The sequence below is a fragment of the Protomyctophum parallelum genome (assembly GCF_964188405.1).
Source record: "Protomyctophum parallelum genome assembly, chromosome: 21".
NCBI lineage: Eukaryota > Metazoa > Chordata > Actinopteri > Myctophiformes > Myctophidae > Protomyctophum > Protomyctophum parallelum.
Window position 1 is genome coordinate 13,789,281 of NC_139713.1, and position 10,013 is coordinate 13,799,293.

A 10,013-nucleotide genomic window follows, 5' to 3' on the forward strand; every position below is an offset into this window, starting at 1 on the left:
GGCATTTTCCACTCTATGACACTACTGTTCTACATTTTTGTCTAATAAAATAGGCTATTAATTTAATCAATCAAACTGCATTAACTAACAGAGATACTACTAACCAAGCTATCCATGTCAACATGCTCTATAGGAGTCTCAATAACAGGTATAAGTAACGTTTAATGTTTAGTAATGTTTAATGTAGCAGAAGAGGCCATTCATTGAACAGAGTTTTGCACAATTTTAACATCCCAGATCGATTGAAATATGAATCTACTGTGCTGTGCTACACCATGATATATTAAGAGTACAATAACATTCCATTGTGAATAAAAACGTATTAACCACAGTGTAATGCTAAAGGTTTCATCACAGGGCTGTCTGCTTCATGTAATATCATTAAAAGTGTTGTTGGTGACAGTTATATGAGTTGGAAGCATTAAGACCCATTTTAACCCTCAATGGCTTCCTTTCTGACAAATAACGTTATTGTAAAAAAAAAGAGAAAAAGATTCACGCGTTCATATGTAGCTATTTTGCATTAGAAGCGGATGGGACCAAGGGACCCGGATGTAACGTAAGAGGACTACAATAGATTCGCGGTTAAATCTCGCGGGCGTGGCCTCACACCGGAAGGAAGTGCCGCCGCCCTCAAATACGGAAGAGACGCGTGGAGGTAGGTTTGGTCAGTGTTTGTTTGGAACGTGCCACGTCACCATCGCGGGTCCGTCTTCGGAGCAAGTAAGTGATTAAATGTTATTTAATACTTAACGCTGTTGTTGTTTGTGTGTTCAAACGTCTATCACTTGAAGTTACTTGTTATGATGTTTATAAATTATGTTTGTACGAAACTGTAAAACAGTGTTTCAGTAATGGTTAGTGTCGAAGGTTTATAAACAACTATGCCCGGCCTCAATGTTTACTAACCGTCGACAGTACCCACTCGACTACCGAAACACGGCTTTAAAGAGTAGTATTTACATATCTAAACACAACAAGTAACTTCAAAAGTGATAACATGTTTGAGCCACGGACCACCATTTCACATTAATAGACTCTCACAATGGTGGTCAGTGGCTCAAATGGGTCTGAGAGACTAGATGGCCTCAAATGTTGGTCCGTGGCTCAAACGCTGAATAAATAATCGACTAGAGGTGAGAAGAGTATTGTCTGGTAGGTAAAAGGACAAACATTCTGTGAAAATTGGCACGAAGCAACAAACATTCTTTGAAATTGGTGGGAAACGATCCCGGGCACTCATGTTAACAAAGCTCAGTCACTAACCACTATCGCTATGCTACAATCAGCATTATATAATCCAAGGATCAAAAGTAGCAATCTTCTACATTCTCTAATTGTGTAGTTTTTTGGAAATTAAGCAGATGCTTAACAACAATTGAACTATTGAGTGTAAAGATCTACTATTGGGGTCAATTTGGTTACCTAAATTAAATTGCTCTGTATTGTGACAGTAATCATTGCTATAGAGTGTGTGTTCAGTAACAGTGTTAAATAGCTCTATAGTGTGACAGTAATCATTGCTATAGTGTGTGTTCAGTAACAGTGTTAAATAGCTCTATAGTGTGACAGTAATCATTGCTATAGTGTGTGTTCAGTAACAGTGTTAAATAGCTCTATAGTGTGACAGTAATCATTGCTATAGTGTGTGTTCAGTAACAGTGTTAAATAGCTCTATAGTGTGACAGTAATCATTGCTATAGTGTGTGTTCAGTAACAGTGTTAAATAGCTCTATAGTGTGACAGTAATCATTGCTATAGTGTGTTCAGTAACAGTGTTAAATAGCTCTATATTGTGACAAAATCATTGCTATAGTGTTTGTTCAGTAACAGAGGTCTCCCGGTCTCTCCAGTTTTTTGTTAAACACAGTCCCATAGTCACAGTACCTCCCATTCACTCCCACTCAGTCCCATTCACTCCCATTCACTTTTATTCACTCCCATTCAGTCACATAGTAACAGTACATCCCATTCAGTCCCATTCACTCCCATAGTATCAGTCCCATAGTAACAATACCTCCCATTCACTCCCATCCACTCCCATGCACTCCCATAGTATCAGTCCCATAGTAACAGTACCTCCCTTTCACTCCCATTCAGTCCCATAGTATCAGTAACTCCCATTATCTTGCAACACAGCAGCCAAGTATATGCAGAACACGTATACACGCATTTGACATAACACAAACAACAAGACAATTTACATACATAAAGACATGAAGACAAGAGCAATATCCACCGCTTTGATTATCCTGTGGCTACTACAACTCCTGATTAAACCCTTTTCTATTTATTAAAGAGCTGGAGAGACAGGAATATTCCTGTTACTGAACACACACTATAGCAATTATTACTGTCACAATAACTTTGTACTTTTGCTACTGATGTTTGTGTGCAACATTTGAGCTGGTGTCAAGTCATCTTAATTCAAGTGATAGATTATATACAGGGGCATGCCATATGGTCTACCTGCACAGCCTTTGTGATTACTGGTAGATCACGATGTACCTTTTGGGCACCCCTGCAATACAGGATTCCTGTCCAGAATTGTTTTTTATTAAATATAGAGGGTTTAAGTGTAGGGTTTGTCATGTTGGTGTTCTCTATAACTTTTCGTCCTGGGCATGACGTTAAACTGTCCAGTGTAACTCCAAGTTACATGGGGTGGGTATGGTTTGAGAGTTTGTGATGCTCAGTTCTTTTTTTGCGTCTCGGTTCCTCAGGTGGAAGCTGCATAGTTGGGTTTTTGATGGGTTGGGTTTCAAGTGGCTGGTCGTTTGTTTAGATATTGAAAAGGAGGGGGGCGAGCGCGCTACCTTGTGGGAGGCCGTTCTTTTCGGCTTTCCATTTACTCCTCTGGTCATTTAACTGAACATAGAAGCGCCTGTTGTTGAGGAGGCTTTTCCTGACCATTGTGCCGTGTTGGACAGTGTCGTAGGCAGCAGAGAGATCTCTGAATGCTGCTCCAGTTATTTGTTTCCCCTCAAACCCATCCTCAATGTGTTGGGTGAGGTTGAGCTCTGTCCAGCACAGGAGCGGCTGGGACGGAAACCAGCTTGGTCTTTAGTCAGCTTGGTATCTATGAGTGGCAACAAGGCGTTGGAGTAGCAGCTTCTCATATAGCCTTGTAGGTGATGCAGAGGGAAATGGGTCGGTAGCTCTTTGTGGATAATGGGTCTATGCCAGGTTTAGGGATTGCAACCACGTTGGCCTTTTCCCAGACAGAAGGGATGGTTTTCTGTGCTATGCATGTGTTCAGCATCCCCACAAGCCAGGTCTTTGCGTTGGGTCCCAGGTGCTGTAACATTTCTGCCAGTAGGTCATCAATCCCTGCTGCTTTTCCGGGTTTCAACTTTCCCATTGCAGTTTCAAGTTCTTCTAGGTCGAAGGGTTTGGTTTGAGGGCTGGCTGATTGTGGTTGGTCTGATATCACTGTGCGATGGTATTCTCCTGTGGGTCGGTGGCGGTCTTGGTCACAACTGGTGGCCAACAGTTGTAACCAACACCGCCACCGACCCACATAGAATACCATCGCACAGTGGTATCAGACCAACCACAATCAGCCAGCCCTCAAACCAAACCCTTCGACTTAGAAGAACGTGAAACTGCAATGGGAAAGTTGAAACCCGGAAAAGCAGCAGGGATTGATGGCATACTGGCAGAAATGATACAGCACCTGGGACCTATCGCAAGGACCTGGCTTGTGGGGATGCTGAACACATGCATAGCACAGAAAACCATCCCTTCTGTTTGGAAAAAGGCTGGAGTAGTTGCAATCCCTAAACCTGGCAAAGACCCATTATCCCCGAAGAGCTACCGACCCATTTCCCTCCTCTGCATCACCTACAAGCTCTATGAGAGGCACTACAATTTCTGAACAGACTATATTTACATCAATATGTCTGGGTCCCCACCTACTCACTCAGGGTTGACGTGTCACACCTGCAGTGATGGGAGGGGCACCAAAATGTGGTATTTTGATTGTTTAATGGGGGCACTCCCTTAGTATAAAAGTGTATGTTTTGTGTACACATGACCTGATGAAGATCAAATGGATCGAAACGCTGTCAGTATTTCAACAAAGAACGTCTTTCTTATACCTGTGGTGTGCGGGCTCCATCCAATACCTACACCAGTTGTGATGCAACAGAGTTTGCTGTGACCGTTGTGAATTATGGGTGGTGTGGTTTTTGCCAAGACGGTGGATTGTGGCCCATGCCTTCCTGCTGTTATTTGACATGTTGGTGTTCTCTATATCTTTTCGTCCTGGGCATGACGTTAAACTGTTCCGTTCGAGAGGACCAGCGACCCTCGAATGTAAACGGCCACGAAAGGAAATTATGTGTGTGTGAGGTGTTCTCTATAGGTTGGGTTTCAGGTGGTTGTATTGTAGTAGCTTGACATTTCTTGGAGGGCACTTTCAAGGACAGACTCAATCTTCTGGAAGTCTGCTTGTTGGGTCGTAATGCAGAGGTTGTCGGCGTAGATGAAACGCTGGCATTAGGCATTGGGTAGTGGCTGGTCGTTTGTGTAGATATTGAAAAGGAGGGGTGCGAGCACGCCACCTTGTTGGAGGCCGTTCTTTTGGGCTTTCCATTTACTCCTCTGGTCATTTAACTGGACATAGAAGCGCCTGTTGTTGAGGAGGCTTTTCCTGACCATTGTGCGGTGTTGGACAGTGTCGTAGGCAGCAGAGAGATCTCTGAATGCTGCTCCAGTTATTTGTTTCCCCTCAAACCCATCCTCAATGTGTTGGGTGAGGTTGAGCTCTGTCCAGCACAGGAGCGGCTGGGACGGAAACCAGCTTGGTCTTTAGTCAGCTTGGTATCTATGAGTGGCAACAAGGCGTTGGAGTAGCAGCTTCTCATATAGCCTTGTAGGTGATGCAGAGGGAAATGGGGCGGTAGCTCTTTGTGGATAATGGGTCTTTGCCAGGTTTAGGGATTGCAACCACTTTGGCCTTTTCCCAGACAGAAGGGATGGTTTTCTGTGCTATGCATGTGTTCAGCATCCCCACAAGCCAGGTCTTTGCGTTGGGTCCCAGGTGCTGTAACATTTCTGCCAGTAGGTCATCAATCCCTGCTGCTTTTCCGGGTTTCAACTTTCCCATTGCAGTTTCAAGTTCTTCTAGGTCGAAGGGTTTGGTTTGAGGGCTGGCTGATTGTGGTTGGTCTGATACCACTGTGCGATGGTATTCTCCTGTGGGTCGGTGGCGGTCTTGGTCACAACTGGTGGCCAACAGTTGTAACCAACACCGCCACCGACCCACATAGAATACCATCGCACAGTGGTATCAGACCAACCACAATCAGCCAGCCCTCAAACCAAACCCTTCGACTTAGAAGAACGTGAAACTGCAATGGGAAAGTTGAAACCCGGAAAAGCAGCAGGGATTGATGGCATACTGGCAGAAATGATACAGCACCTGGGACCTATCGCAAGGACCTGGCTTGTGGGGATGCTGAACACATGCATAGCACAGAAAACCATCCCTTCTGTTTGGAAAAAGGCTGGAGTAGTTGCAATCCCTAAACCTGGCAAAGACCCATTATCCCCGAAGAGCTACCGACCCATTTCCCTCCTCTGCATCACCTACAAGCTCTATGAGAGGCACTACAATTTCTGAACAGACTATATTTACATCAATATGTCTGGGTCCCCACCTACTCACTCAGGGTTGACGTGTCACACCTGCAGTGATGGGAGGGGCACCAAAATGTGGTATTTTGATTGTTTAATGGGGGCACTCCCTTAGTATAAAAGTGTATGTTTTGTGTACACATGACCTGATGAAGATCAAATGGATCGAAACGCTGTCAGTATTTCAACAAAGAACGTCTTTCTTATACCTGTGGTGTGCGGGCTCCATCCAATACCTACACCAGTTGTGATGCAACAGAGTTTGCTGTGACCGTTGTGAATTATGGGTGGTGTGGTTTTTGCCAAGACGGTGGATTGTGGCCCATGCCTTCCTGCTGTTATTTGACATGTTGGTGTTCTCTATATCTTTTCGTCCTGGGCATGACGTTAAACTGTTCCGTTCGAGAGGACCAGCGACCCTCGAATGTAAACGGCCACGAAAGGAAATTATGTGTGTGTGAGGTGTTCTCTATAGGTTGGGTTTCAGGTGGTTGTATTGTAGTAGCTTGACATTTCTTGGAGGGCACTTTCAAGGACAGACTCAATCTTCTGGAAGTCTGCTTGTTGGGTCGTAATGCAGAGGTTGTCGGCGTAGATGAAACGCTGGCATTAGGCATTGGGTAGTGGCTGGTCGTTTGTGTAGATATTGAAAAGGAGGGGGGCGAGCACGCTACCTTGTTGGAGGCCGTTCTTTTGGGCTTTCTATTTACTCCTCTGGTCATTTAACTGGACATAGAAGCGCCTGTTGTTGAGGAGGCTTTTCCTGACCATTGTGCGGTGTTGGACAGTGTCGTAGGCAGCAGAGAGATCTCTGAATGCTGCTCCAGTTATTTGTTTCCCCTCAAACCCATCCTCAATGTGTTGGGTGAGGTTGAGCTCTGTCCAGCACAGGAGCGGCTGGGACGGAAACCAGCTTGGTCTTTAGTCAGCTTGGTATCTATGAGTGGCAACAAGGCGTTGGAGTAGCAGCTTCTCATATAGCCTTGTAGGTGATGCAGAGGGAAATGGGGCGGTAGCTCTTTGTGGATAATGGGTCTTTGCCAGGTTTAGGGATTGCAACCACTTTGGCCTTTTCCCAGACAGAAGGGATGGTTTTCTGTGCTATGCATGTGTTCAGCATCCCCACAAGCCAGGTCTTTGCGTTGGGTCCCAGGTGCTGTAACATTTCTGCCAGTAGGTCATCAATCCCTGCTGCTTTTCCGGGTTTCAACTTTCCCATTGCAGTTTCAAGTTCTTCTAGGTCGAAGGGTTTGGTTTGAGGGCTGGCTGATTGTGGTTGGTCTGATACCACTGTGCGATGGTATTCTCCTGTGGGTCGGTGGCGGTCTTGGTCACAACTGGTGGCCAACAGTTGTAACCAACACCGCCACCGACCCACATAGAATACCATCGCACAGTGGTATCAGACCAACCACAATCAGCCAGCCCTCAAACCAAACCCTTCGACTTAGAAGAACGTGAAACTGCAATGGGAAAGTTGAAACCCGGAAAAGCAGCAGGGATTGATGGCATACTGGCAGAAATGATACAGCACCTGGGACCTATCGCAAGGACCTGGCTTGTGGGGATGCTGAACACATGCATAGCACAGAAAACCATCCCTTCTGTTTGGAAAAAGGCTGGAGTAGTTGCAATCCCTAAACCTGGCAAAGACCCATTATCCCCGAAGAGCTACCGACCCATTTCCCTCCTCTGCATCACCTACAAGCTCTATGAGAGGCACTACAATTTCTGAACAGACTATATTTACATCAATATGTCTGGGTCCCCACCTACTCACTCAGGGTTGACGTGTCACACCTGCAGTGATGGGAGGGGCACCAAAATGTGGTATTTTGATTGTTTAATGGGGGCACTCCCTTAGTATAAAAGTGTATGTTTTGTGTACACATGACCTGATGAAGATCAAATGGATCGAAACGCTGTCAGTATTTCAACAAAGAACGTCTTTCTTATACCTGTGGTGTGCGGGCTCCATCCAATACCTACACCAGTTGTGATGCAACAGAGTTTGCTGTGACCGTTGTGAATTATGGGTGGTGTGGTTTTTGCCAAGACGGTGGATTGTGGCCCATGCCTTCCTGCTGTTATTTGACATGTTGGTGTTCTCTATATCTTTTCGTCCTGGGCATGACGTTAAACTGTTCCGTTCGAGAGGACCAGCGACCCTCGAATGTAAACGGCCACGAAAGGAAATTATGTGTGTGTGAGGTGTTCTCTATAGGTTGGGTTTCAGGTGGTTGTATTGTAGTAGCTTGACATTTCTTGGAGGGCACTTTCAAGGACAGACTCAATCTTCTGGAAGTCTGCTTGTTGGGTCGTAATGCAGAGGTTGTCGGCGTAGATGAAACGCTGGCATTAGGCATTGGGTAGTGGCTGGTCGTTTGTGTAGATATTGAAAAGGAGGGGGGCGAGCACGCTACCTTGTTGGAGGCCGTTCTTTTGGGCTTTCTATTTACTCCTCTGGTCATTTAACTGGACATAGAAGCGCCTGTTGTTGAGGAGGCTTTTCCTGACCATTGTGCGGTGTTGGACAGTGTCGTAGGCAGCAGAGAGATCTCTGAATGCTGCTCCAGTTATTTGTTTCCCCTCAAACCCATCCTCAATGTGTTGGGTGAGGTTGAGCTCTGTCCAGCACAGGAGCGGCTGGGACGGAAACCAGCTTGGTCTTTAGTCAGCTTGGTATCTATGAGTGGCAACAAGGCGTTGGAGTAGCAGCTTCTCATATAGCCTTGTAGGTGATGCAGAGGGAAATGGGTCGGTAGCTCTTTGTGGATAATGGGTCTTTGCCAGGTTTAGGGATTGCAACCACTTTGGCCTTTTCCCAGACAGAAGGGATGGTTTTCTGTGCTATGCATGTGTTCAGCATCCCCACAAGCCAGGTCTTTGCGTTGGGTCCCAGGTGCTGTAACATTTCTGCCAGTAGGTCATCAATCCCTGCTGCTTTTCCGGGTTTCAACTTTCCCATTGCAGTTTCAAGTTCTTCTAGGTCGAAGGGTTTGGTTTGAGGGCTGGCTGATTGTGGTTGGTCTGATACCACTGTGCGATGGTATTCTCCTGTGGGTCGGTGGCGGTCTTGGTCACAACTGGTGGCCAACAGTTGTAACCAACACCGCCACCGACCCACATAGAATACCATCGCACAGTGGTATCAGACCAACCACAATCAGCCAGCCCTCAAACCAAACCCTTCGACTTAGAAGAACGTGAAACTGCAATGGGAAAGTTGAAACCCGGAAAAGCAGCAGGGATTGATGGCATACTGGCAGAAATGATACAGCACCTGGGACCTATCGCAAGGACCTGGCTTGTGGGGATGCTGAACACATGCATAGCACAGAAAACCATCCCTTCTGTTTGGAAAAAGGCTGGAGTAGTTGCAATCCCTAAACCTGGCAAAGACCCATTATCCCCGAAGAGCTACCGACCCATTTCCCTCCTCTGCATCACGTCTTTCTTATACCTGTGGTGTGCGGGCTCCATCCAATACCTACACCAGTTGTGATGCAACAGAGTTTGCTGTGACCATTGTGAATTATGGGTGGTGTGGTCTTTGCCAAGACGGTGGATTGTGGCCCATGCCTTCCTGCTGTTATTTGTCATTATGGTGTTCTCTATATCTTTTCGTCCTGGGCATGACGTTAAACTGTTCCGTTCGAGAGGACCGGCGACCCTCGAATGTAAACGGCCACGAAAGGAAACTGTGTGTGTGAGGTGTTCTCTATCATTTCATTCCAGACTTCACTGTCTATCTCCTGTGTTTTCCATTCATCTTGAGCGTTACACAGTCGTCTGATGTGCGGGGACAGGTGCCGGCTAGCGCATAAAGGCACGGACGGGACAGGTGTTGTCTTGACCCATCCCGTGATGATGCGACAGGTGTCATTTAGGGCTGTGTCGACCAATTTGGTGTGACGTGATCGGCTCCAGCTTGAGCAGGCATACTCTGCTGTAGAGAAAGACAGGGCCATGGCAGTTGCACGGATTGTTTGTGGGTCTGCGCCCCACTTGGGAGTTCACTAGTTTTCACAGGATGTTATTGTGGGTGTTGACCGTGGCTTTTGTGTTCTCCAGGTGTTTTTTTGAAGAAGAGTGTCCTGTCCAGTGTAACTCCAAGATACATGGGGTGGGTATGGTTGGAGAGTTTGTGACCATCCCAAGTGACGCTCAGTTCTTTTCTCGCGTCTCGGTTCCTCAGGTGGAAGCTGCATAGTTGGGTTTGTGTGTCTTTCTTTTTCTGTCTTTCTTTCTTAGGACGGAGATCAACGTAGACGCCATAGGAAGGCTCAACACTAGCCGATGCCCCTAGAGATCCATCCCAAAGCTTCCCTCAGGGAGCACAGCAAGCCAGCTAGCCAGCAAGCGTGCCCAGT